The sequence below is a fragment of the Gavia stellata genome, chromosome 15, assembly GCF_030936135.1.
Source record: "Gavia stellata isolate bGavSte3 chromosome 15, bGavSte3.hap2, whole genome shotgun sequence".
NCBI lineage: Eukaryota > Metazoa > Chordata > Aves > Gaviiformes > Gaviidae > Gavia > Gavia stellata.
Window position 1 is genome coordinate 7,967,535 of NC_082608.1, and position 27,467 is coordinate 7,995,001.

At 42.8% G+C, this 27,467-nt stretch overlaps 1 protein-coding gene across 1 annotated transcript in view; it reads left to right on the top strand.

The window, feature by feature from the left end:
- Window positions 1-27,467, top strand: part of ZNF423 (zinc finger protein 423) — a 234,886-nt gene that overhangs the window by 168,950 nt on the left and 38,469 nt on the right. The window lies entirely within an intron of this gene.

The following is a 27,467-nucleotide window of genomic DNA, read 5'->3' on the forward strand; positions in this document are numbered from 1 at the left end:
CATATAATTGTTTGCTTTTTTCACAGTAAATTCTCTGTTCCCAACTGCTTAATCAGCCATGGAAAAGAGAGAAGACTTTCGTACTGTTTAATGTTCTTGTGATTACATTAGAGTACCGTGTAAACCCACATCAGTGGATCTTGGGGAAACACAATTTTTTTTGTTTGTCCACAGTTCTGAAGGCAAAGTATTTTGAGCAGTGGTCCTTGCAATAACATGAATCATTTATTAATATAAATATCACGGATATGGTATAAATCTTCTCTGCTCCTGAACTCTCAGGACATTTCTTCATTGCCTGTGTCAGAATCAGCAAGGACTTCCTAGCGCCTTGTTGTAGTTCAAATAATGTACCGTATTCCAGTCACAGGCAGTGTATTCCCTGCTCTCAACAACAGGAGACTAGCGTATATTTTCCATATGAGCTTTCTGCTGCATCACATCAACCTAAACAGTATTTTATTATGCTTTATGAAAGTTAAAAACTCTTCCTTCTAACGCTCACTCTGCAGAGGACGTGGATTATTGTTGGCTCAAGGATAATATTTGACCATCCTGTCTCTTCTGCCGGAAACCAAATGCACTCACAAATTAAGTTGTGAAGGAAACTGGTTTCATTCAATGACAGCAAAGAGTGTGTTTGGTAGCGTGCCCATTTATAACCTCGCTTAGGCAGCAGGGGTAGGTATGGAGGAGCAGGTAGCAGAAGAGCAGCCCACGGTGGTTGGTGCTGGGGGCCATGTGGGGATGCTGCTCAGTACAGGGCTGCAGGTGGGCATGCTTTTGGGTACAGCGATGCTAAAATGGGTAACCCATAGTTTTGGAGAGTGGCAGGTGCACTATGAGCTTTCTCTTTCTTACTGTTATTAAATTTTGGGGTGGCAATGGACTGATCTTAGCATTGCAGTCTAATATGTATTATACTTGAGTGGGGTCAAAAACCACAACCCTGAACCTCTCCCTGAGGTGAAAACTACACTGAAATTAGACCATTGCTTCAAACTCCACCGCAGAGGTTCATCACCCGCTTTCCTTTTCTTCGTGTTAGTTGTATCACTGACCAGCTGGTGTTTTTGCAGATTTTTTTTTTTTACTTGACTGAATTCCTCAATGCACTTACAGGTGAGCTGAAAACAAGAGCTTCATGGGCATGATGGCATATCGCTTAACCACAAATGCAAATGCCTATAAGGGCTGATAATAAATATAAATTGATTGACAAGTAATGTAGTTAAATACATTTTTACTTAGGACAAAGAGCATTGAAGTCCATAGGAATTTTGCCTGTTCAACCATATCGTATCACAAGATGATTAGTGGATGAAAAGATGTGAACCTAGAAGCTCAAGTATAATCTTGGTGAGAAGACTGCCTTTGAGTTTCAGATTGTTTTAGTGCTTGGGGGCTTGGAAGGATCACAGTATGTGCCCAGGCCTCGTGGCCCCGCTGTTTTCAGCCCAAAAGCCTGCACTGCTGTCTGCCACAGCAAAGCAGGGAATTGCAGGTGGTCAGCTGGCTGCTGAAAAACTTGGAGTATGTTGACCAGGTTTGGGCCATGAAGTCCAAATTACCTACGGAGTCCCACCTGCTCACCATGTCCCAACAGCACATACCATTCAGCCTCGTTTCGGGGTTTGAACTCTAGGCTAAGCAATCACCTTTCCTTTCTTAATTATAAATATGAATGAGGAATTCCAGCTGCCCATGGTTTCGTAACTCTGTGCGCTTATGAATTGGATGGGGCTGGAGGGTGCGTTGTGCGCCGCACTGGTGGGAGGCTGAGGAGGAGGCTGGTGGTGGAAAGGGGCCATGTGCATGCTGGCCCAGGGCATCCATCCTGCCAGCAGCTGTGCAGGAGGACACATCTGTATTTTGGTTTTTTTAGAAATAGGTTAATACTCTAATGATAGATGGTTTGTTTTGATGAGTTTTGAAATGAAGCGCTGATCTTGGCTCTTTGAAGCGAAGCAACTGACCCTAAAGATTCTGCTTTTTTGTGAACAAAAGGGATGTGGTTTTATTTTTCTTCGCATGATCTCTATAAGGGGTCATTTTAAGGATGCACGAAGCACGCTTACAGAAGACAGGAGCAGGGTTTTTTCTTCAGTAAAATATTCAGCCAGTGCTCTTTGTCTCTCCCTGAGAACATTGCAGGATCCAGGAGCATTAAGTGAGCCACAGATGCCAAACCAGGGGGGAAAAAAAAAGAAACAAACTATATTTTCTGCTCATCTGTGGAGTGAGGATAACACAGGCCCAGAAGCGCACGTTGTGAAGTAATTTCAGTCGTAGCTGAGTGCCTGTTTTCCCCTGGAGCACAGACTGTAAAAATCTTAAAAACTCTGGTTTCTATTTCCTTAATATTCTAGTTTTAAAGATGATACTGTGATGAAGAAAGGAAGAGGAATGTCCTTTTTAAAGCTCTGCTCCCTGTTTATAATTAGGAGATTTGGGCAGCTTGAAGTAGGAGAACCATGCATTTAGAGAGACAGAAGATGTGAACACAATAGCTTATATTTTAATCTCTTACACCCGATGTAAATCCAGAGTAACTCCAGCATTCAGAAGTCAGCATTGTTAGTCTGGGTTTATCTCTCTGTAATTGAGATGGGAATCTGGCCCACTCTTTGCAACAGACTGCAAAGAGCTTTTTACCTTTAAATGGATGACATTTAAATTACATGGGGCCACAACGCGTCACCTACATCCTTGACTATTTTAATACAAAAATATAGTTTAAATCTCCCTGGATTTGCTGATCATCCTGGGATTTCTAAAGATACTGTTAGGCTGTAAGAGATGATGAACAGCAACGAAGAAAAAGGTCTATATTCAGTTTTTCTGTATTAGAATAAATAATTTGATTGTGGTATAGTTTGTGGCTTCGCACTATGCAGCGTGCAACATGTTACTGGCAGCCACACCTATGGATCCACACTTTGGGTTCACGTAGCCTGCGCTCCTGTGACACAAGGACATCCCCTCTGACACCACTGCAGGCTTGCAAGAAGCGCTTCCTTTGGACTGGAGTTTGTGAACTTACAGCCTGTAGCCAGAGTAATGCTGTTGAATGTATTTTATTTTCATTTTTTATTGCACCTTGATTGCTTGCACTCTTTACTACAGCATAAGGAAGGCTAACAACAAATAGTGGTAAAGACAAATTAGAGATATTTGGCTCTCTTAGTGGGTCATCTCCCGGGTGAGTTAAGCAAGGGCAGGGTACAGAGGCTCCATCTGCAGAGGCCAGTGCTTCCGCTCCTCCATCTGCTGGGTGGACACCGGCCTCGGCTCGCTGCACAACAGACGAAACACGTACAAGCAGATTTTTCCAGACCAACCGAAATGAATTTGACTAACCAACAAATGGTTCGCTTGGCTAACGGGGAGGGGGCAGCCTGCAGATCTATAGGCTGGGTGACCGTAGATAATTAATGCAACAACCCAGTGCCTTGCTTAATTCAGCTGTAAAATTGAGTAAAAATAGCACATCGGTTACAATGAGGTGTCGCATCTTGGCCAGTAATGGTCTTTGGGCAGAACAGAGCAATCCTCTTTCAGAATGGCCGTAAGCAGAAACACTGCTGTGGCACGGCGTGCCCCTCAGCTGACAATACAGGGTGTTTTTCTAAGCTATTATCCAAAGTAATAAACTCTTTAAAAACATCTATTTAAAAATCTGGGGTTTTCCCCCCAAGAATATAGCTAGATATTTACTGTTGTGAGAAGGGATAAAATCCTGATCCCATCAAAGTCAGCTGGAAGAGCCTAGTGCAGCTAGGACTTCATTTGCGGAGATACGGAGACACTAAAGTTTTTCTTTTCCGTAGCAGATCCTCATGTTCATAGAAATAAATGCCTTGCCATACCCGCTTCAGACTTTCAAGGAACCTCAGTGTGAGATATGGTGGACAAAGATGAGTGTACATATATTTGCAGTTTTTTTAAAAAAGGCAGCAGTTCAGAGAAATCTGTGAGGAGAGAGGAGACATTCATAAACTCACCACTTTCCTAATCGTTGTCATTAAAATTTCTATTGAGAATAAACATTTGCCCAGCGCCAGTAAGAATGGTTTGAAAAGAAATGGTAAAAAGTGGGAAATAGGAAGGAAAGTTTGCTGAATAAATGGCTTATTTACTGAGGAGAAATCACAGCACTGTTTCCATGTGCATTCACCTTTTACTCTGGAGTTTGTACAGAAAAGTTAACTTGGCAGCTAAATACTAGTTTGGAGTCCCTTTAGAATTATTTTACAAAGCAAGAAATGGTTCAGTTGTGAAGGTAGTAAAAAAGGAAACTAATGCTTGTCGTAGAAAATTTTTTGGTTTTTTTTCTTCTTTTAAGTGTTAAAAGCAAGTAAACCCCTAGTGATCTTAAATAATTTGTGTAAGTACACTTAGCACGTTCACTTCCTTGGGAGTGCTGATTGGGTACCAATGTATCAGTCCCCTTAAAAAGAAAAAAAAGAAGATAATGAGAGGCAGGAATGCTACCTTCATGATAATTTTCTGGTCTTCTGCTTTCCTTGGAGGTCTGGTGTGTGGGAGCGCTGACCACCTCAATACTCACGCAGGTAATAAAGTCACTTAGGAAATGAGAGACGGCGAACGGCAATTGGAGGTGGGAGGGATGGCTCCAGCAGTAAATGGCACACATTAGGACAGCCTAATCGCTTAAATGCAGCCTATTAGTAAGTTTAGCTGAAGATGTTAAAAGAATCCTTGCAGTCTCTCCGCTGGCATGTTTGGAAGGGAGTTCAGTTATGAGACTATTAAAATGTTATTTTGATAATTAGGCCCACAGCTGTTGTGAGGGCGTTGGGGGCAGGAGCTGGCGAAGCAGCCGGCTGCAGAGCGCACCGCCGGTGCGGGAGGCAGGCGGGGAGAGGCGAGGAGAGGAGCCCGCGGGAGCTCCCCGGCACGTGGGAGAGCCGGGATGGCCACCTCCACTGCGTGGCAGGCATGGCTTCCCTGGGGAAGGTGCGGAGCCGGGAGGGGCTGCTCCCCCGGTCTGCCGGGGATCTGGTCTCTGATTTCTGCGGCGTGGGCAGCTGTAGGTGGCAGGGGGAGAGCAGGTCTTCCAGGACGTGTAGAGCTGTCTTGCTTTTGTGTAGGGAAGCATGGCTGGGTAGAAGAAAACCTGTGTCTGAGGGATAATGGCTGTAGCGAGCAGTGCCGTGGCCGATGCCGGGGAGGTGGAGCGGAGCCATGTTAGCCTGTGTGTGGGCAGTAGCACCCAGGTTACACATAGGCCCCGTGTATTTGCAAGTTGTGTTCCGGGACCAAAGGTGCCGTGGCACAACTGTAGTGATAATATTTAGTGCACGAGGACGTGCAGTGTTGCTCTGTCCTGTGGTCAATTCTGATCCTTCACAGATGTTTAACTGCATTAGGTCTTTTGGCATTAACAAAGCTACTATCCTGTGTACTTCTGTGTAAATATGCCTTCAAACTTCCCTGTTAAAATTAATAGCAAAATTTCTGCTGTTGGTGGAAGTGGAATCAGGCCATGATTGTGTTCAGACTATGGATACCTCTATCAAAACAAACAAACAAATGAAGAAACCTAGAAGGGGCTCAGTATTTTAGCAGGCTCTGGTCCCTGGGAGTGACCTATGGTTAGGTTTAGTCCTTTAAGTGCTTACTAAGTATGCAATAATAAAATCACAACCAATTTCACTGTGGCAGCTGACCTAAACTCTTCTGCAAGCATATAGATCACATTTGTATTTTATGTGTACTGCTACAGAGTGAAATATATATTGTGCTATATGCATAGATAAATAGTTTATCTGTGCTGCCCTAATCTCCTCTTCCAAGTTAAAATTAGGATGATTTACAGTGTTTATCCATATTGAGCAGGATATAATTGCTGAAATTAAGGCTGTCCATCAGAACAATGGGTAAATTCAATCTCTTGTCTGTGTGTGTCAGTGGTAACCTTTCCACAATTGCTCCTCTACTCGTACTGCAATGTCAGTTGTGGTCCCTTGTTGACTCCCTGCCTGCACATGCTCACTGAATACAGAATCAGGAAACGGTACATGGGATTTTGTAAAACAGACCACATAAACAGAATGTAAAATGGGGTAAATTAGCCTTTTGATGAAAAGGGGAATGAAACCCAAGTACAGCTCCTGCCCCCTGTGCCAAAAATCATTGCACTTGCATAATCTTTTCAACTTTTTAGCCATTTCCTGCTTCCCATCATCACAAAAATGTCTTCAGTAACATTTGTGTTCTTTCTCAATTGATGCATCCCTTAAGAGGGCCAACTTTTAAAATATTATCTATAACATCAACTATGTCTAAATTCAATTATTTGTAAGCTCAGTTTTTAATTATCAGCTGTTTTATATATAATTACAACTACTGTCAGTGTTGATCTTTATTAACATCCAAATAACATTTGCTTTTTTAGAAAATACGACAAAATAAAGGAAACAGCTCTTTAAAGTCTTGCCAGAACAGACAGGTATAACCTCACCTTCCTGGGAGGTCTGTGCTGAAAATTAACTGATAGTTTCTGCTCTAACTGTGAGTGATCCACATTAAAAAACGTTCTGTAATCAGAGTATATACTTTGAAGTACGTTGAGCATTTCTGTATTTGATGTTTTCACACAGCACCGTAAACATCCTCTGCTCTGTGCAAAGCACATCAGATTAGGCCAGTCATTTAACTGGGGCAACTGGAGTACCCAGGACACTGGGTGCAGCATGTGAAGGTGCGGAGCTGTGCTCGGTTTGCAGAGGTTTACAGAAGGTGATGGAGAGCTTTGCATGGGCAGTCGTCAGGCACCTGCAAGTGCAGCAGTGTCTGTAGGGGCAGGTGACCCATCCTGGTGTGTCTTACCCTGATTTCATACAGGTTTGATTTCCTCCACTTCATTGGGATTATTTTTGCTGAAGACTAGTGGCAGTGGGATCCAATCCAAGTCCTAAGGAAATCAAACTGGAACCTAGTACCAACATACGCAATTGTGGCCGAGGTGTGCGTTAGCAAGAAATTGTTCACACCTGCCAAGTTTAGAAGAATCTGAACTTGAAATGTGTGAGGCAAAACAAATCCAGGAAAGGATTACTGGGTGGCAGGACCTCGGGGTTAGAGCCACAGGACAGTGAGATGGTCTTAGTGTGAGCACCTTGACCTCGCCAGGGACAGGAAAGCCAAGATGCAAGGAGAGCAAGGCAAAGGAAAATGCTGTAGTTAAGGCAGGAGATGGTTACAGTATGGGTCAGGGATTTCACAGTCGAGATAAAATGGAAAGGATAGATTTTTGTTGAGGAATAAGAGGGCTTAACACTACAATAGTATGTTATTACAAGTCTGTTGAACTTGTTTTTGCTTTAGGGTGTTTTGATTCCTGAAAAGCGAATTAATTACATACTAACTCTGAAATCCTGGCTTCCTTACCACTAGGAAAAGGTTACTCTTCCCTTGTGGCTATTTCTTATTACCACCTTGTGATGATAAAGTATTTGGCATATGAAAGTCAGATGCTTTGGAGATTACTACACAAGTTATTAGCCTATCTATGTACCTGAAGTATTTATAACTGTATTAATGTCTTCCGCTGTTCAACCTTTGTAACAGGGAGCATCACTTGACAATTGAGAGGAGATGCATCCTTTTCCCAGAGCCAAGGCCAAAATGTGACCTTCCAGCAACCTTGCAAACAGACATCTTCACACGCGTGGGCCAGACTCATCTGTGTTGTGCATTATAACACCTAGGCAGGTACTCACCCACTCTCACTGAGTTCTGTTGCTGTTACTCCAAGTTACAAGAGACATAAGCAAGACATGAGCCCAGAAAAACATATGAAGAATTTTTTGGGGAAAAAACCCCTCTAGGATAGCAATGGCAGGAGACCTGAAGGCACTGAGTATTGTCAAGAAAAGAAAATGAATGTTCTCATTAGATCTATTTCTACACCCCTTCCCTCTTAAAAAGAATATTATATGTCCTTTAGGCAACACTTCGAAAGTACCGTTTCCTCTTTCAAGATGCTGTAATTAAAAGGCATTCGTTTGGTACCTAAGTTAAGAATCACCTTCCTCCATGTTAATTAAAGGCTATAGCTCACTAGGGCTGCTAAGTGCCTAGGTCTTGGTGACTTTTGGGAGTTTTGGGAAGAGTCCTGGTCAGAAGTGCTGGAACACCTTTGAAGCAGTCACTTAGATAACAAATGTCTACTGTATGGCCTTTTTTAGGGATAATGATTTCAAGCATTTGTTCTGAAGGCAGTGCCAGGTTTTTGCTGATTTGTGTGTGTGTGTATGTATATATATAAAAAGTACACACACCCCTCTGGTGTACAAGTCCTGGGCCCTCAGCCCTCTCCATTCATTCTGAGGAGGTGATTGTGCCTTTCGAAGGGAGGAGGGCTAACCATATATTCCGCCTCGGCCCTTAGCCATGACCCCTTAGACTGCCTGCAGCCATTAATCCTCCGTTCCAGTGTACTACTGTGTGCAATGTATTTGTTGCAGTTTCATGGCAGTTGTGTTTCTGTGACACAAAGAGATTCTTCAGTGAAGTACCAGCCAAATACATGTTGGGTTTCTTGGTTGTAAATACCAATGTAAACACAGAAAAGAGTCGAAATCTTGTGCTGAGTCTCCTCTGCCTGACGATGCACTGAGGCTGTGTCTGTGTCCTCGCCGTGGAGGATGGCATCAGCCCACGGTGGGAGGCAGAGCTGCCCAAGGGCCTGGCTTGACATATCCCCCCGAGGCCAGTCCTGCAGAAAGGATGCAGGAGGACATCTCCAGTCTAGAAATGTCCCCAGAATTGTCTCAGCACCTGGAGACCTGCAGGGATTTAGCAGAAGCCCAGCTCCTGTACTGCCTATGGATCTCTCTTGGGCTAAGGCAATGTCCACTCCTGGCTTATTTATGCAAACAGAAATTACATGCTGGAGAAACATGAATGGGCTTTTCTGTACTTCAGAATAGAATTTTAACATAACACCTTTTTTTTTTCAGGGAAGTGTGAACAGTTTGTCCTCAAATCTCAAGAGCTAGACTTTGTAGTGTCAAGGATTTCTTCTGTCAGTGTCTAGTTTTGAAAATGCCTTGAGTAGAGATCTCTGGTTATCTGGTTTATTTGAATTGCTGAAAGTTCCACCCTGCAAACTGCTGACTGAGCTTGGATGAAGCTAAATTTGGGTAATGAAAGATGGCCCACTGTAAAGAAAATGCTGGGAATGGCTCTTCTGTTCAGCTCTCTGCAAGATTCTCAACAAGACGTTTCCATTTTTAATTCTTCCTATGTGTCTGTGAGATAAACCATTGCATTTTAGGTCAGAGATTTCTTTCTCCTTTTCTCTTTTTCTTTCAGTACTTAGGTGTGCAATTTCTAAGGATCAGTTGCTAGGTTTAAAGAATCAAAGGTAATTTTCCTCCTCAGCAAAAGATTTCCAAAATCCTGATGCTTTCTCTAAGCTACAGCAGAATAATGGGAGGCTGGTGGTACTGTCGTGTTGCCATTAGCTTCACTGCTCGGTAGCTGCACATCAGCACAGTAATCATTTTCAGATTTACAAGCATTAAATATTTTAATTTAATGCCTTGGCTCTCTTGTAATTCATGCACTTAATTATATGATAATTACTCAAATGAAAGAGATACAGCTGCTGCTTTATCAGTTCTTCTAGGAATCTGAGATTTTGGAATTGGCCTTTGATTTCAGGGTGGGATTTTTTCTGGCCCTTGCCAAAAGGTAGTGGGCACTTAAAGGTAATTTTTTGAGTATGTGGAACAGAGGTGAATTTCAGGTAATATTACCTTCCTAGCTTCTTTTCCTGGAGCATGGTGTACATTTGGCAGCTGAGGGACTGGGCACCGCGCTGGCTGTTTTTACTGCTCCTTGTGGATTATAGTCATTAAAACGGAGGAGCTAAGGCAAAGCTTCCGCCACGCAGGACCCTGCTCCATTACAGATGGCTGTGGAAGGAAGTAAACTGCAGGAAAGGGGGGTGTGTTTGTGTACACGTGCACATAACTGTACAGAATTTAATACCTTCATAATGGGCCAGTTGGCCAGTCTGCAAGCACTGCACAATGAAATCACGCAATAAATTAAAGTCAAGTATAAAGGTTCAACCAGGCCAAATAGACCACCAACTGGAACAAAAGGATTTGGCACAAAGGCAAACCCAAGTGACCTCAGCGGAGAAGGGCAATTAACACACGGGGTGAGGAAGAAAAGAAGTTAGCAAATACAAAAAAAGCAAAGTCAGTTCAAAGAAGGGGGCCCCTAGAATCCGTGGAGGATAATGCTGCCAAAATACACGGAGTGTCCATGAGGACCACGCAGCCGCCAGCCCAGGGCTGTGGCACCTCCTCTCCAGGAGGAGAGCTGCTTACGGGCGTCTTGCAGCAGGTAACGCCCCAGACTCCTGGTTTCTACTTTCTAGCCTGCAGTGGCTCTGTGCTTAACTGTTTAAAATACATAGCAACAGGCTTGTTCTTAGGAGAAGCAGTAATTGTAAGATGGTGGAATAGGGCTTCTGATTTTTACTGTTTTGTTTTTATTGTATGTCTCCAGTGCTTGAAGGTAGAAAATTAGCATGGGAATGCTCTTCAGTTAGGAGATGTGCTTGTGAAGGTCTCCATAAAGTTATTCGTAACTTAAATTACTTAAGACCTTTGAAAACTGTTCCACATGTACGTGCAGCTCGCTCTGCAGGAGGGTTAGTACCACATCCCCGCAAGCCTCCACTGGGTAGGGTCTGGCAAGAGGGCCGTGCTGAATGGCAGCCTTATGAAATTGCTTGTGCTCTGTACGAATACTTGAACCCTTCCACACCGAGCCCCTTGCGGTATATCAGAAAAGGAGGAGCAGTTTCAGGCCTTGCTTATTCAAAGGAAACGTGCTTGTGGGCAGGCGGGAAAGAGGCTGTTCCCTCCAGTGGGGCTGATGGAGCTCTCTGGGATCGCTTTCTGCAGAGCTCCGCGTCGCACATCTTAATTTCTGGTTGTTTGCTGCTGCCCTGTCTTCTGGCCCCAAGTTGATGAAAATGTTAGGTGAGCCTTCAGTGCTTAACCGTGGGGCCTGCCCTGCTCGAAGCGCCGGGGATGGTGGCTGCGGGGCCAGGGAGCAGCATCCCCGCAGCAGAGGGGCTGTTGCTGAGCCCGAGCTTCTGGGGAGACCTGGAGGAATGTGCCTGGCAGCAACTTGCAGCTGGCCCTGGCAGATCAGCCGCAGTGCCATGCTTTTCTAGGGGAGGAGGTTCTTTGCTGCCTCTTTACTAAAAAACAGAAAAAGCAAGAGGCTTTTTAACGGCAACCACAGTAAAGTTTTGTGAAAACATGTTGCAGCCATATTTAAAGTTTTTGTTGTTGGTGGTTGTTGACATGTGAGATTATGCTTAATCCCTCAGGGACTCAGGATATTTTGTAAGAATTGTAAGTGTAAATATTTGGCAATAGTTTCATATCCGTCCTCTCTGAGTCCCACTGGAATAGATGACGCCGGGTTACTGTACTGTGTGTAGTTTCTGTTGATGGCAGTAGCAGATTTAACACTTCTACACAGTTGCATTTTACTTTATGAGTGTTTGAAGTTTGTCTTGCTTATGTGAGGTAATTGCTCTGCAGCATGCTTTCACGGAAGAGGATATAATGTTTGTTCAGTTTCTTAAAAACTGTAAATGAGAGGCAGAGCAGACTATAGGCCAGTTGCTATTAAAAATACACAGAGATGTTTTTAATTGCTAAAGGCATCTAGTGTAAAGCAGAAATATTTATTTGCCTGGCTTGTAGTCCGATTGTCAGACTTACAATGCTAAATCCATTCAAACAGTTACTGGAAATTGGTATTTGAACTCGTGAACTCGGGAAAACTCCTAATCTGCTCAGAGGTCTCTGGCATGCCCTCCGAGCCCCGCAGACTCTTGTCTCGAGCTTTCCTTTAACTCTCCAGAGATCATGGTGGCTGCGTTTCAGAGTTCCTGCCTAAATGCAAGTTGCACCAAAAGGGTTACAAAATTTTAAACCCTGTGTATGCAGACAATTTTCAGCTAGCTTACAGCAGCTGCGGAGTCGTGCTGATAGATTAAAAGCAGCTCCCAGCCCCAGAATGAAGTACATTAGAGCTCCTGCTGAGCCGAGCTGGGGTGAGGCCTACACAGCTGTCATTTAGGCCAAGTTTCCAGCCGAAGACTGAAGAAAAGGACGTAACTTGAAGAAAAGTTATATTTTAAAATAAGGCATCTGGTTATTAATCAAATATAGGCAGGAGTTCAGTTGTGCAGCAGGTTTCAGCCTCAACAGCCTGACGCTTGGGAAGGTAGGGAGGTAATTTTCAAGGATCAAGAAGGGGCATGTCCAGTCAAAGGCTGTTACTCGGTGGCACTGTAAAAATAGTCCTTTTTTTCTGTGCTTGTCTCTCTCCCTGAAAAATAAACAGAACACTAGTGTTCTTGGACTGTTGCGCATCTGAGTGAGGAAGGCTGATCACCTCACGCGATTGCTTTTTGCTGATACTGACCTTAAAGCGTATCTGATTCCCTAGGGAGCATGCTCGTATCAGTCTGCAGATAGCAGAGAGGTATTTATAAGAACAGAAATCTTTATGGCCTGTCCTCTATTTCCCGGTACATCTTTACGGTGGGAGAGGCGGTCCCCATTAGCCAGGCGAGTTCAGGAAATCGTGTGAGCGTGGCTGATCCCGCACCTCCCCTCTACCCCGTGGACGGCAGTGCCGCGTTCAACACCGTGCTGATGCTCGTCCCTACACCAAATTCTGTTACTTCTCTAGAGGAGCACATTTGTTTGCCCATGTCTCATCCTAGTAACATAAATGTACCCGTGCCCTTTGGTTGTCTCTTCACTTCCATTACCAGGAGTAGCTTTTTTGTCCTTGGTACACGCCAGCTTCTCAGTGGCTTCTCAATTTTTAATGGGGAGGGTCATACATGAAAAACTGAGCAAAGAATATGAATTAATTATATTATCACATTGACATACTTCGGCTTCTGAGGACTTTTGTACCCATTTTTCATTTATTTTGCCTGTACAGTTGCAACAGATCTGGCCCTGCTCCTCACTTGTAGTTAACAGACTGTTTATCACGCAGTATCACCTGCAAGTGCCCAAACCAGATTTATCTCTGGTTTATTTAAAATAAAATATTCAAAAATATTTGTTTAAAATACTGACTTTTGTCTGTATATAGTGTGTGGTATGAATAATTTGTTGGAGTTCAGATGCTACAGTGTTTCAGTTCTTATCAGAAATGTATGACATGAATTTGAAAGTATGCCCTCTTGCTTGCTTTCTCATGTATAGTGCATAATGAATTTCCAGCTCGGCAGAAAGGAAAGGATCAGAGTGGGAAGCAGAGTATGCCATGAGGATTTATCATGATACTGTTGAAAACAATATGACAACTCTGGGTAATTTCTTGGTTACTGGAGTAACAGTCTCATTTGGGAAAGGACCCCATAAAATAAAGAAGTTTTATTCTTCAGCAAAAGAATAACTATCAGTAATTAATTACATTAATGTCATAGGTGCCTGGTTCTAGTTTCCTTGCTTAACCCAAACTATCCAACATTTTTCAGCATCATCCAACATTAATGTTAGCATACCTAAACCTATTTTTTTTTGTATATAAATTGGGGATAACGCTGGATATAAATGAATGTATATAATGAGTTGAAGGCATAGTAAAGCTAGTGAGATCTGTTTGTAGTGTGTACAGTAAACATTGATGTTCCAGTAGTGTAGGTATACCAAATCGGTGATCTTCCCAGAATACTCAAAGCAGAAATAGTAATTTTCTTTGGGACCTCAAATCTAAAGTTTGACACGTGAACTCATTCTAATATAATTCTTCTTAATATATACATTTCTCAGGTGATACTCCTCTATGGGACTGTGTGCATGTTTGTATAGATCCTGTTACTTAATATTAATTACTAATATTGACAGTAATGAAAGATAGTTTTTACTTGTGTGGCAGAATAGAGCTAATGCAAATTCGGTAATCATCCCTTCAGTACAGAGAAAGTGACTCAAAGAGGAAGGACTCCACTTGGTATTGCTGTGAATCACCAAACAGTGGCAAATAAGAAATGTCTATGTTGAACTTCCTATTCTATGTGGAATAAGTGATAACTCAGTATTCTTTCGCTTGGTGAATGCAGGATACATATGTGCATTTGGCCTCTAGTACAGTCAAATAAGTCACCTTTGCCAGCCCTTGAAAAACTCCTGGACTAGCAAGACTTCCTGCTGTTTGTAGAACAAGGTTAGTACGTTAGTCTGGTGTTGGCATAAATGTATAAAGCACTTGGAAAGACCTAAATATCTGAATTTATTAAGTGCTAAATATTGAGCATTATTTTCTACTTGTGATTTTGAAACCAGTGTGATGAATGTTCTTAGTAAACATAGTTGCAACAAATGCATACGTTACAAAGCTTCTTGGTAGGAAAATTAAATTACATATAGTGCAGTTGAAAGGCATTGTAGGCCTGAACCACAGAATACAGTGCAGTTAGTGGAAATGAAGCTCGCTACCATTCTGTTGCTCTTCCAGACAGAAACATTGTACTGTATTATCAGCAGTAATAACCAAAAAATAAAAAAAACTAACAAAAAAATTCATTTTTAGTAGCTGTTACTTGAAGTAATAGCTTGAGTTGTTAAGGGTTTTTCTCACTCAGTTTAGGAATGATACACTGTAATCTGCATCAGTGTGAGATTTTAGTTTTCTGTTAACTTGTTCCTGCCATAGAACAGTTCCTAATATAGATGGTTGTAGGTGAAGGAATTGGTGTGCAAACAGAATTAATGTGTTTGGGTTTTTTGGGGGAGGTTTTTGGCGTTTTTTTTTTTGTTGTTCTTTTTTTTTTAATTTGGTTTGGTTTGGTTTTGGTGGGGTTTTTTTTGTTAGTTTGTTTTGTTAAAGGTTTGGAGTATTCCTAGCTATCTAATCTCATCTGAACACATGAGGGGCTTAATATTATATGTTTACATTTTGGAGACCTGCATCAATTTTTGTAAGTTAACATGGCGATTTTATATTTGCAAGTATGCAGAAGCTTTCTCCGCTTCTAAAAGGTTTTATTTTCATTAAGCTATGAATGCAGAAGAACGTCTGTCAGGTTTTTTTGTATTAGCTCGGCTGGTTTATCTTAAGCATACTCAGTAGACTTGCCTCAGTTTTTCTCAAGCTATTGTTCTTTTTTACACCGCGTTTGCACACTGCAGCACATCTAGGGAATTTCAGCAGTCGGAATATACATGAAAAGAGACCCGCTCTACTTTCATAAGGTCCCTGGATGAATTGGACGAAACCTCAAGGCCCCATGGTGGAGCCAGAGCCGCATTCATATTCCTTGCCATCACCACATATATGATAGCATGAAACCCAGACCAATCGAAAACTTGACAGTAAGCCTTTTGATTTTGCGGGGAAGCCTTCATCAAGCTGAGAGAGGGAAGGGAATATAGCCCAAACTGGACTTCATACTGTGGCAAGTTTGAAATCCCAGCCCAACCACAGAGCTGCTTGATTGGAATAGTTGGAAACTGTGTCCAGGAATTCGGCAGCAAGAACTTGGCTTTCAGCAATTCCTGCCTTTTTAAAGGAAAATTCACTGTACGGGTCACTTAGGAGCCTTATTTATTCTGTCAGAATTTTAAATGTGTACATTCTCATAAAGCATAGGTGTAGTATGTACTGTATAGTGTTTGCTGCTGTACATTTCTATTCCACAGCCACTTTGTTTCTTGGCCTCATGGTGGAACACTCTTGACTAAAGCTGCCACGCTTTGACATTGCATTCTAGGCTGTTTAATTATTTGGTCCTTATTCTAGGTAAGAAATGGAAAGAAACAAAAGAAACCCTCCTTTGTGCTGTATATGTTAGCATTAGCTTCCCCTTTAAACATAATTATGCTTGAACATGGATTGTAGGTGTGTTATGAAACTGATCTCTACTTATTTGTGTGGACACTTTAGTGGTATGTCAAAATGACCATCGAATTCACTAATGATGTGTCATCGAGTTATGCCATTGATTAACTATTATTCTTGCTCACCCTTTTCCGGCTCACATGGCTGGGCGCTGGCACATGTCGATAGCTGCAGTGTGTTGCTGCTAGTGGTGCCTTTGGGTCTGCAGATGGAAGAGCTGAGAACTTCCTCTTGGGGGAGATGGTGGAGCCTCTGCTGCAGCTCCACCCCTGGTAAGCTTAATTTTAAAACTCCAAAGATTCTGCATTTTTGGTGCCTATCTAGAACTGCATTTTATTCTTTGTTACCCCTGGAATTGTGATCCAATTATGCCTCAACCTACCTCTCAGTCAGACAAAACTCTTGTTGACTTTCGTGAGAGTTTGTCTAGTTAAAAGACAAGTTGGGAGTGCAGAAGAGATAAATAGCAGAAGCACGTAAAAAGTGGCAAACTGATAGATTTGTGCTTTGTGTCAGAAGGTCATCCCTATAACATACTTTCTTGATTGCGATGGGAGACTTTTTTTTTCCCATGGAGTGGTACAGAGTCCTCCCCTTCAGTGCAGTGGTGCCTTTTATAGACTGCAATTCTTTATGGCTGAAACACAGTGCAAAACATTTAATATTGTCTCATGGCAAGTAGATGGGAGCGCTGCCACTTTAAAATTATTTTGTTTTAACTGCAGCAGGACTTCTGGCTGGCGGCCTCCCACTACCAAAAATGTAGGGAGAGGTTGGTGGGGTGCGTGGGACATAGTGGGAGTCCACCCTGAAGCTCGGGAGGGGTTTATCTACAAGTCCTCCCCTCCTTTTCTCCGGGGCGTGCAGGAACATAGCTGGAAAGAGGTTCCAAGGTTTGCAGTGCCCGCTGCTCACACGCTCTCCGAGGACTGTGTCGGCTGTGAAGCAGAGTGGAGGCTTGGTGCTCATCCATCCCCATGGCATGTTAAGGCTCTGTCGGATTGGCTATTCAGCAGTGTTTCCTCAGCCAACATTTTGGGTTTGGTTGGTTAGATTAATTCTTAATACCACAAAACTGTGTAAGAGCATTTACTTTAGCTAATAAGTTTTAGGGTGAGCTTGCAAGGTTCAAATGAGTCAATTTTAAGCACAAAAAAGCGTTAGAAAATTATTAGCTTATGAAGCTTAATGTTAAGGAGGAATCTAAACCAGAACTTTTAAGGTTGAATTGCAGAGTGTTCAAATGTCTTTATAGTTTGCAGAATCATCTCCAAGAAACACCAAATTTGAGACTATAAAATTGAACTACTCTAACTATATTAAATGTGAATATGTGAAAATCGCATATTATAAAACTGTATGCAAGGTCACAGGATGGTATCTTTTGTTGAGTTGTATTTAAATGGCTGCAGAGTGTAAACATCCCAGGCTCTGTATATATCCAAACTGTAGGTGATGTTCTGAAGGTCTACAGAGAGAAAAGCTCTGAGCGATTCTCACCAAGAGCTCTCTGCATTGGATCCCCATGGGTGCCGAGTGCCCAAAGGACTCACCACGTCCCTGGGAGAGCAGGGTGCTCCCACCTCTAGAGGGGATGACTCCGTAGCCCCTTCCTTTTCCGTCCTCAGCGCCATGGGGTAACTGGTGCCAACAGCTCCAGTCATTCTCACTGCAGTACACCCAATCGCTTTGAAGGGATTTTTTTTGAAAAAGGAGTATCCCCTGTTATCAAGAATTAATAATTACAACAAATATATGCTTTGTGATTAATAATGCACAGCTGGAAAAATTAATCACATCTTGCGTTAAGCAATGCTTAAGACTTTTAAAGCAGCAATAGGTGCAGAATTTAACATTTAAAGATCCCTCGAAATGCCAGGGAATGAATATAAATGACTCTGTGCTCTATAGTGTCTTGATATGGTGATGACAGCCAATGAAGGTGCAGGATTCGATCCTGCTATGTTATAATAGGCTAGTAAATATTTTATCTTGTGCCATGTTCCTTTTACATTAAATTTTAGTCCAAGCCCACCAGTCCCTTAGTCAAGCAAAAGTTTCAATCCATTAATTTTTTAAAGGGCTGGTACTGTCTGTTTACCCCACTGCCTGGGCACATGAGAGGAGAGGTGCTCTTTTCTTTCTGCGCTCTTTTCCTCTTTCCTCAGCCTGTCCTGCATTTTAGGATTTAAGCCTTTATTTTTCAGGAACCTTGTCCCATTGAAAAAATAAAAATAAAAAACAAAATATAGTGCCATTTTGTTTGCTTTGCTGAAGGCGCAGACCTGGAGAATCAGTGCTGTGCATAAGCTGCCTGACCCTGCAGTTTCTCTTACCAGGGGCTCATTTGTATGCAGAGGGGATTAGTCAGAATTTACTGTAGCTTCGCCCTGGGGAGCTGTGAACTCCCTAGGAATATGCTCTGACGAAAGCGTGCAGTTGGTAAGATTAGAACAAACCCTTCTGCTACAGAAAGTGCCTTGGTCACTCACTAGGCCTCCAACATTGAAATCATTTTCATTTATAACCTTTTTGATCATTCAACCTCAAAGAAGCCTTGGCTTTTATGACAGCTTGCACCAAAATTGCCCAATTATTTGGGGGGGTGGGGAGGAGAGGAGTGAGGGAGAATCTGAAAACAGTCAGATGTGAGAGACAGGGCACTTGATCTGTGCTCATGGCTTTTTCTTCCCTTCTCCTACCAATATTTTTACAGCTGTTGACATATATTGAGTTACATGTGGCTGTGCCATATCCCCGTGGTATAGTTTCAAAGATCTGTTCACCATAAAGTGTGCTGTTCTCAAGTAAATGACTCTGACTTCAAGAAAGCACAGTAGTTTAAATGTTACTATAAATACAGGAGCTAAGACATTTTAATTATAATTTTTGAGTTATACAGTGCTCTGTACGTACACTAGGCATTTACAAAAGGCTGGGGATGTGCTCAGGTTACTGTGCTCTCTTGTGGATAAGGCAGTAACTGCAAGCAGCTCGTTTTGCTGATCCCCTTTATTTACGTGTATTTGTACGGTGCTTATTGACAATGAACATCTTAGGTTTGGGGGTTCAGCTGTGGGAGCTAAAGAAGAGAGAAAAACAGGCAAGTCGGCAAAAAAAAATATTCAAACAGATTCAAGAGAATTTTTTGGTTTGGGATATCCTAGAAATGTTACTTTTGTCAGAATATGTTTTAACTTTAGTTAGGAAATAGCATCACATCTATTGTCCTTTCAATGCCCTTCCAGCTCACATCCGGTAACTAGGGCAGATTGAGAATTCAGTACTAACAGATCTGTCAAATTTTGAGAAAATCCCAGGGTGTGAGTCCATTGCTGATTAATTTTTTCATCAGTGTAGCAGTGTTGGCTTTAGTGAGGTTATTCCTAATTTGCTCTGATGAAAGGAGGAAAAAAATCATTCTCAAAGTGGGTGCTGCTGTCTTGGGAATAAATAGGTGCAGGGTGTGGGGGAAGCGCAGATGAGCAGCAGTATGTGCCAAGAGGTTAATTTTTAGCTGTCAGTGGATTGATGGTGTTATTTTATATTCTTTAGCTTGAAAACAAAACACATATAAAAAGCTTTTACAGGATTTTGTCTTGTGTATCAGTACCAGTTACGCACGGTAAAGGTTTCCTCCTGGATGCGGAGATCTGATCCTTTGCATTTGGGCTGATACATGCCGTAGAATCGTGACTATAAGCTTAAATGATTTTGTAGTACAGTAACATTGCCCTTCAGAGAGCTCTGCAATTGAGATCTAACAAATCAAGTATCAATAGGCCTCCCCTAAATGAATTTGTCTTCCTGCAGTACCTGTGACAGAGCCATTGTAATGGAGATTTCAGCTATCTCTGCTGTGACTACTGCAGTAAAAGCAGCTCCTCTCAGTGCCTTCAGGGCCTGAACCAAGATTCACTGGAATCAGTAAAAAAATCTTTCAATGACGGAAACCAATTTTGGATCAAGCCTTTACTGCAGGCTTGGATGCCCATCATTGCTGATGGCATGTTTTTGGTCATGCAGTCTACTAATCTACATAAATTAATAAATAATATGCATAATAAATAGCACATATCCAGTAAACTGTGTTTCATGATTGCCCTGAAAGACTGCCATGGTTTCTAGCAGCATTCCCTATGGCCTCGACAAGAAATGCTCCTGAAGTTGGAGGACTTTGGGCACTGTGGAAGTCCTTCATGCCATCGCCAGCAGATCCTCCGTGGCCATTAAGCGGTGCCCCTGCCAGGGAACGCTATGTACTTCCCATTTAAAAACAGTTGTGATGTCTCCTGAGTAGGAACTGAAAATCAGAGCTACATCCTCTGGCCTTTCCCCTCTGAAATTGTAACAGATTTTTTTTTTAAGGTGTTTTTGAGTAGCCGTGGGAAAGCATGCAGGCTGTAGAGATTGTAGGAAGATACTTAGAGCGTTTGACCAACTCTTAACATCTTTTACTGGATTTGGACTCAAACCATTGTGTGCTTCCTTTGCTTATAACTTTACCTCTTTTGTGAATCAAACCCAGCTTTTCTGTTGTACAAATTGTACAGGAGAGTGAGGTCCAGAGAAAGATTTCTTTCTCCCTCTAAGCACTGCTAGGAGCTCTTACTTAAGAGAGCAAGACCATTCATCTTGAGCACCTTGCAGGTTGTTTTTTCTTTCAAAAACTTCTTTCAAAGTTGGAGTGTAGGCAAGTGATCTGAATGATGAGAATAGGCTGTAAGCCCTGTACTGATGTACCTGGTCCCTGTGCAACATTTCAGATGGCAAAGGCCGTCTGTTTGCGTTCGCCTTATGGACGTTTCTGTATGTGATACCTTCTATTATCCACGCGAGTTAAGCAGTCTTCTTCCAGAGAGGGGGATTAGGATGCTTTGATAACACTGTATTCATACATAGCTAGCCATAAACGTATGAAGTGCTTAATTAATTATTTTTGCGGATATTTTTGGTTATGTAAAGCAAATCCAAGCAATAATAAGTCCTGTTGCTGGAGGTAGCTAGCGGGCCAGCTACCTTGCAAACAGATGTCTGGCTGTGAATTCGTCAAAGGATCGCCTGTATGATTCTTAGTGTTTCTTCTCATTATCACATTTATCAGGGAGTGCAGATGAGCTGGTTTTCCCTACCTCCTGTCGGATGGTTGCTTCAGAGGGAGGAGTCGGGTCTCTGCTGGGCGCAGGCGGTGCCGGGGATGCAGCATCTTCCCTGCCCACATGCCTGCTGGGGATGCACCAGCTTGGGCAGGCTGGGGCTGGCCCTGGGGTTCTGGCAGAGAAGGGCAGGGGTATCTTGGGGACTCCTGGGGCAGCCAAGCAAGACAGGCTCCCTCCTGCAGCCTGAAAAGCTGGGGCACATTCACCTACTTCTGTCTTTTAAATGACTTGTATTTGTCCAGTCTTCTTAAGATAAAATTTAAGATTTGTATTCAAAGATGCTGACTGACATGTTTCCTTTATGATTTCTTGTGGATTACTATTGATTTTTGACTGTGGTTTTCGAAATCCTACTTCTAGGACTCTGGAGATTTCCCTGCTGCAATAATAATGTATTGTCATTCTTAATATCTCAGATCCTTGACACAATATTCATATTAAAACCACAAAAAAGCTACATTAGAGTAACACTGAGGGTCTGACTGGAACCCATCAAGGCAGGGGAAATCAAAGTCGAGGCTGAAAATTAGGGCTGACACTGTGAAACGTATCCCATTGTACTTAAGTACTGGAGTTCATCTGTGATTGCAAGATCCCTTGCGTTTGAGAGATGGATTCCTCCGTACAGCAGGAATGAGTTATGCTGTGCTGTAAATCATCAGCATTAACTATTGGAGTTGAGATTGCCCATTTCTGTGGAGAGCTACATAAACCATCATTATGGAAGTCACTTTAACATATTTTATGAACTTTTGTTCTCTTTCACACACAATGCTATTAAAAATGCATTCTGCATTTCTGCTGCTTGCATAATAATTCTGAATCAAATTGTTCAGGTCAGTAAGGAGAGAATGAAAATGTCACAGCATTATTTGTGTGAGCTTGTAGGCATTTTTCCTTTAATTATATCACCCCAAAACTATTATGCGAACATGCACAGTCCTTTGCACAAGTGTGATTTGCACATGGTTTGATTTATTCACCTGTATGTTGTAAATGTGTTGTCTGAATGCTTGTAGCACCACTGAGGTATTGGAAGGCCTTCCATTTGACCATGTCTTTCGACCTTTCTCATACCGTCTCTTTGGGAGCTAAATTTTTCCAGTCAGACTTTTTTTTTCTTAAGTTTGAGAGCTTACTTGAGCTGTTGATTGGTTTCTCAGCACGCAATGTGAAACCCTGTGGAGCATCAGGAGTGGGAGTTGAGAAATAAGAGGGCCATTTCCCATGGCTGAGGAGAGGCCAGGAGGGCTTGGACGCTGGTGGTCACCTCCGAGGGATGTGGGCTGCTCGTTTGTATGTGTTGCACACGATTCTCCGCTGCTGCCACCCACTTTAGCACCAGGAGGGGAGCAGAAGTGTTCTGACAAAATTAAACAAATCAATTAAATATGTGGGGTTAGATTTTAGAGCAAGGTGTTTTAACCATATTTTTATTAATGGTTTTAAAAATAGCTGTTCATCCCCCTTTCCATCTGCTTCTCTCTTGTTACTAATGCTCATGTAAGAGTCCATCTGACGTTACCCTTCTAGTTCACTGAAGCAATGTGAAAGGGTTTCTTTATAAATGAGGATTATGGGTCATTTGCTAGGGGTCATATATATATATATATAATGGGTCATATATCTAGGATCTCCTTTTTTTGTGCTATTTTTAGCAGTGAACAGATAGGGACAGAAAGTAGATGCATGGCATCCCATCAGAGAAGAGCATTTGAAACTTGGTGAGCTAAAGCGTCTGAGGTATTCCACACGTACAGATATGCACAGTTTGTGCAACATGACTTACTAGTCACTAATCTCGATGATGACTGAGGGTCATGTGAATGTGTATGATTTTGACGTAGATGTTTACCAGCTTTACTTGTTATCTGCCTCTGAAGACACCAATAGACTAAACTGAGGTTTGGTGTAATTAAGTGGGACCCCATCAAACACCGGAACTGTGCCATGGTGCACAAAATGTCCCACTAAATTTGGATATTCAACGACACTTGTAGCATTTGCATGTGTCGTTTGCTGTTACAGACATTCTGGTATTGGAAAACACAGTGTTACCCCAGCTGCTTTCAAAGATCTGGCAATTTCTAGATGAAATTATTTTCTGAAAGGCCAGGTGAAGTTACAGGTTTACCTGGAAAGCTTCTTTTCCTCTGGAGAGAGGCTAATGCCTTTCCCTGATCACACTGCTGGCACTTTGCATTGGTTAACATGATTCGAAGGGTAAATACTGGTAACTTACTGATTCAGTATGCAGCTGTTGGTTCTTTAACCTACTGCAAATCACGGTTTTTATCATACCCACCGACATCCCCAAAGCATAGTGTAAATGTTTGGAAAAGATGTGCAGTTACTGCTTGCAAGTACCATCAGGGTGAGGTATTTCACTTGAAAATACCAAGAACTAGTCAACAGTAAACAACGTTGGGTCACAAAACTCTTTTAAATAGAGAAAATCATTAAAGGAGGCTTTAACAACACGCACATGCCCTAACGCTATCACAGCTGATCCGTTTAAAGTACATTCAGTATCTCCAAGAAAAAAAATTGGGTTTGTTCCTTTGAAATTATGTATGCCTAAGTGAATCTTTCAAGTGACTAATAAATCCTTGTAAATGGGGTTAGCATTGGAATGAATTATAGTTAGAAAAATTGGAATGAAGATAAATCATGTTTCCTTGGTGAAAATCTAATAATAGCTGTCGGGTCCATACAACACTGCTCAGATGTAGATCCCCTGTTCTGTGACTGAGATGCGCTCTGAGGAGCTCACGCTGCCTACCTGTGAAATCAGGGTCTACAAGGCTCAATACTGGGTGCTTTCAGTATTTTAAGTGTTTTATTAAAATTACGACACTTGAACTGGTGCAAGCAGATGTGCACCTAAAACAAGGAAACAAAAGAACTGGATTGCTTAGTTTTGGAAGGAGCAAGAGGAGATTTTTTTAGTTTAAGAGTGATGATAATCCTGAGTCTATTTAAGGATCACGAGACCAACTGCTGCTTTGTTAACCTGTCTCAGAACAAGGCTTTTTTGGGGCGATGAGGGCGGATTGGCAGTACAAAGGCGCTGCATAGCAGTGCAGGCGAGGCGGAGCAGCACGGCTCCGGCGAGGTGTGCTGACCTCCCTGACCTGGTACCCTTCACAGGAATTAAGTTCATTGTTTTACAGAGTCAGACCTTTAAAAAAAAATTTAAAAATCCTTTGAGGCCTTCCCCATCCTTATCTAGGAGGGGTGTTGGGGAGCTCTGGGTAACAAGGATCTTGGAGAATTGTTAGTATTAAACTGATGTCAAATTACCAAAGTGTAACGATGTACAGGATGTGCACTTTCAGCCACTGTCTCTTCAGTGTGTGAATGAATGTCAAAGGGAATATTTTGTGACAGTTCCTTGTGACCCAGATTCCACAGAAGTCTCTTATAAAATAATCTTTGAGCGAACACTACTCACACGTCCTAAGGACACCTCATCCCCATGAACCCAAAGGTAGGAGTGAAGCTGCTGTGCACTGCGAGATCTGTGACTTTCTATCTGAGAATTTTGGTCTTGTTTGATAGTTCAGCCTTTGTGCCCTGCAGATCCATTTTAAATTGTCTGAAGCAGGAATAAATCTATTACAATGACCACCATTTTTTTTTTTCTAATAATACAAGATGGGTCTGTGAAGAGGTGTTAAAAAGTAAAAATGAAAGGCAGAAGTTGTAAGGAAACCTGTTCATTGGACAAACCTGCAATGCAGTAAATAATAACCCCAGAGGTGAAAGACAGCCTGTTCTAGAAAAAAGGCAGTGGAAAAGACTTTTTTTTTCCCCTCTTTTTTTTTTTTTTTTTCTGTGGGTCTAGGGGAGAAAAGGTCCTTTATTCTTTAGTAACTTTTCTGATTTTAAATATGTGCTTGTCTGGTCATAAGGAGCAAGGTCATTCCTACTGCTCAGGGCCTAGGCTTTGTGCTGGCGTTGGCGGGAGCTTCTCTCCTCTCTCCTTTTCCTCCCTCCCTCTATCTCTCCTTTTCTTTTTCTCCTGAGGTGCAGATGGCCACATTTGCAGGTTAACTGGAACAGCTGGAGGCACATTATTAGCTTCCTGCTGCTAACTCATATTTGCTTGGATTTTTTTTTTTTTTTAACAGCAACATAATTTACAAGTAGTAGGCCAGTGACAAAGCTGGCATGTTCTAAATCTGCATCTGATTTATATAATGCTGTTCCTTATCAGTGAATGAAGTCATAATTATTGCTTTGTACCATTAAATAGCATAAATATATAAACTGTTATACAAATTGCAGCAAATGTTTCCTCTAGGGAGCTCTAGACAAAATTTTAATGTAGTGCATTTGTCTGTGGTGGCAGTTTCTATGGTATATAATAATGTTGATAAATTTTACTGTAGCAAGTGACATTTTATAACATTAATCCTGGTGGTAAAAATCTGATGAATACTACAGCTGTACTGGTGGGTGCAAGAAGAATGAGAGCTTTTGACACCAAGTGAATTGATTTGAATAGTGCTTTAAGGCTCCAAAGCTGAGGACAGTGCAGAGATGGCAGATCCTTCACTGGAAGGGAAGAGGAGTCAGGCAGGCGCTGGAGAGCGAGGCACCAGGGAGCTTGACTTGATGATGGTGATAATTAATTCTTTTAAAAATCTTTATTGATTAATACATCCTTTGCTTTGAAAAGCAAAAGGAAACCAAATGGTGTGATGAAAACACTTAAAATCCTCACTGGTTATTTAAACTCTGCACATGTGAGTGAAGACCCTGTAATAATTAGAGATGCAGCACCTGGGCTCAAATATTGTTTCAGATGTCAGACATGCGGGCGCACGGCCCGCTCGCACCGTGCCTGCCCGTGCTGGCTGCCGCCGACACTCCCCACTGCTGAGGCGTGCGGTCGGGGGACAAGCAAGCGCGCAAGCGCAGCCCCACGCATGCTAAATGAGAACACACCAGCAGAGTAAACGCACTTGCGACACGAGGACTGCGAGAAGTTCTTCCTCCGACTTCACTTGCGTGTAGCAGGAATAGGGTGACACTGGTGGCTTTTAGCACCTGCCACATAATAGCATAAATGACGTTGCAGGTTTTGCGATCCTTTTGAAATTGCGTTGCTTTGTGATCCAGGTCCCAGTGCCCAGGCTGGGGTTTGCCCGTGCTTGCTGTGCAGGCAGCGGGATGGCGCGGCACTGCCGGCGGCGCTGGGCCCAGCAAAGTCCCTGCCAGGAAGCCCTGGGATCATCACTACTCGTGCCTGAGGGCCTGGCTTTGGTCATGGCCGAAAGCAGCTGATGCACTCCCCTCCTCAGGGAGGTTTGCCGGGCCTGGAGGCAGGGGCAGCCTCGGAGCAAGGCCGGGCTGTGCCCTGCAGGTCCTGCAGCCCTGGAGGGCTGGTTTGGTTTGCTTTATTCCTGGAACTAAGGAGTGCTCAAGGCGGGCTGTCCGGGGATAGTGGGCACAGTCTCTCTGTCTGGAGGAGAGCCTGCACAGACTGTATCAGCTTACACGCTTCCCCTTGTTGCTGCAGAAGGATGGTGCGGGCAGGTGAGGGTTTGCCCCCGGCCGGGGCAGCGGGCAGGGGCCAGCTCTAAGCCACGGCCAGCAGACCCACTTCCTTGGGAGAGCTGCAGCCCGCGCACCCACAGCTCTCCCAGCGGCTCCTCCTTCCTGCACAAGGTGGTGTTTACAAAGTGCAAGCGTACCCGTGTGTTGTGTATGTTGACCAAAGCAAGTGTGCTACTGCCCAGGGTACTGGCTCGGGCCAAAGGCAGGAGGAAGAGATGTGGGAGGCCAAGAGAAAAGTTTTAAGCTGTTTGTGCACCAGTTGTGTTTCTGAAACAGGAACGGTATTTCAGGTGCTCATTTGTCTGTGTATTAATTATCCACGTGGTTTCACTATTAAACAGAACTGATGAGATGCTTCAGCTGCCGCGTGATTGTGATGGCTGCCACGCACAGGTGAATCCCTTCCATCGGCATCGGATGCAACACAGCAAATAATTGAATGCATGAAATGAAATTATCCTTTGAGTCAGAAATTTCTGGTAGAGACACTCTTGACAGAAGTATTTGGTATAAGATCTTGATGCGATAGACATTTTTTTCTTTTTTGTGATTTGTCTTAAAACTGGCAACTGCTTCTCACCCAATCACAGAGCATAGTGACACACGAGGAAGGCACTTGTGTTTTGTTAACACATGGTCATGACTTCCTCACCTGTACTTATTACTTACCGCTCTTACTGAATTTCCAAACTGGTCTTGGAAATGTCATCTATTTACTGAGAATGAGTGCCAGAAATGTTCCTACTTCACAATTAGTTTGTAAAGGATCTCATTTTCTCCAGAGAAGCTTTCAAAAATAAATGGATA